This window comes from Bison bison, unplaced genomic scaffold (assembly GCF_000754665.1).
Source record: "Bison bison bison isolate TAMUID 2011002044 unplaced genomic scaffold, Bison_UMD1.0 scf7180017864108, whole genome shotgun sequence".
NCBI classification, from domain to species: domain Eukaryota; kingdom Metazoa; phylum Chordata; class Mammalia; order Artiodactyla; family Bovidae; genus Bison; species Bison bison.
Genome location: NW_011494680.1, coordinates 5829097 through 5830998, shown reverse-complemented (window position 1 = coordinate 5830998; position 1902 = coordinate 5829097). Strand labels below are relative to the sequence as shown.

General features: G+C 47.4%; 1 pseudogene; it reads right to left on the bottom strand.

Moving 5' to 3' along the window:
* Window positions 1–1902, bottom strand: part of LOC104987912 — a 13353-nt pseudogene that overhangs the window by 3113 nt on the left and 8338 nt on the right.

Genomic DNA, 1902 nt, shown 5'->3' with positions numbered 1-1902 from the left:
TTAAAGCTCAACATTCAGAAAACGAAGATCATGGCATCCGGTCCCATCACTTCATGGCAAATAGATGGGGAAACAGTGGAAACAGTGTCAGACTTTATTTTTTGGGGCTCCAAAATCACTGCAGATGGTGACTGCAGCCATGAAATTAAAAGACGCTTACTCCTTGGAAGGAAAGTTATGACCAACCTAGATAGCATATTCAAAAGCAGAGACATTACTTTGCCAACAAAGGTTCGTCTAGTCAAGGCTATGGTTTTTCCTGTGGTCATGTATGGATGTGAGAGTAGGACTGTGAAGAAGGCTGAGTGCCGAAGAATCGATGCTTTTGAACTGTGATGTTGGAGAAGACTCTTGAGAGTCCCTTGGACTGCAAGGAGATCCAACCAGTCCATTCTGAAGGAGATCAGCCCTGGGATTTCTTTGGAAGGAATGATGCTAAAGCTGAAACTCCAGTCCTTTGGCCACCTCATGAGAAGAGTTGACTCATTGGAAAAGACTCCAATGCTGGGACAGATTGGGGGCAGGAGGAGAAGGGGACAACAGAGGATGAGATGGCTGGATGGCATCACTGACTTGATGGGCGTGAGTCTGAGTGAACTCCGGGAGTTGGTGATGGACAGGGAGGCCTGGCGTGCTGTGATTCATGGGGTCGCAAAGAGTCGGACACGACTGAGCGACTAAACTGAACTGAACTGAACTGGGCTAACTGGTATTCTTCCTTGTGCTGATAAAAGCAGATGCAAACTCTCGTCTTTCCAGCTCTGTTCACCCAGAATGGTGAATGTAGGACTCCACATCCTTTGGTGGAGAACTTGGAACAACCAGATCAACCTCAGGGATGTCTAACCTATGTGCAGCAATATTGGTTGCAACCAGAACTCCAACATCATCGTTTCTAAAACCTTTCAGGGTGATTTCCTCTTCCTTCTATGGAATGTCTCCATGTAAAGACTGGGCATCCTGCTTTATGGCCACATTCTGTGACAACTGGGTTTCTTCCTTCGTTTCACAAAATGTGATAGTGCACCCTTAATAACCACTGTACACTCAGCTCACGTCCCCAATAACTGCTGCCCTTTCAGTCCAGAGGCACTTGATAGCCAGAGGCTCTACAGTTATTGCTCTTTTCTGTGTCTTTTTACCAATCAGGACTGCCTATTCATTTGTAGGTTTCATGTATTTCTTAGCAACATTATACACCCAATGAGGACAAGTTGCAGAAAAGACCAATGTTTGGGGATTTCTTCTGAATCTTTCTTGTATGCTACATATAAAATCTCTTCCACTTGATCAGCAAAGCCCATGTCCAACATCTGGTCAACTTCAGGACATCATGCCTAAGTGTGTTGAGAAGCTTTGCTTATATTCCAAATGGTGAATTTCAGCAAGAGCTCGTGGGACTACAAGTGCACCCCAGTTGTATTTATGTATTTCTTCCACTCCCACAGAGCACTCAGGCCCTGCGCTGGGCCCCGAAGAGGAGGGAGGAGACCCACGACAGTAGGTACAGAAAGCACTGCACTGCAGAACAGAGATCCCAGAGAGGTGGGTGCAGGGCAGCGGGAGGACCTGGGGACATCACAGATCTTGGAGAACAGGTAGGACTTGGTCAGAGAAAGCATTTGTGTAGAAGCACCAAGTGGGGGAGCATAACACATCCAGGGGTGAATGGGGGGCAGTGGAAGGAAGGTTGGTGTCTTCCCCACATGGGCTGCTGTAAAAAAAGGAAATACCAGAGACTGGGTGGCAACAAAAATGTATTTCTCACATTTTTAAGGCCTAGGAAGTCCAGGGTCATGGCACCAGCAGATTCAGGGTCTGGTGGGGGCCCTTTGCCGGGTTGCAGAAGGCCTATTGTGTGCTCATGGCATGGTCTCTGGGGCCTCTGTTACAAAACTGTGC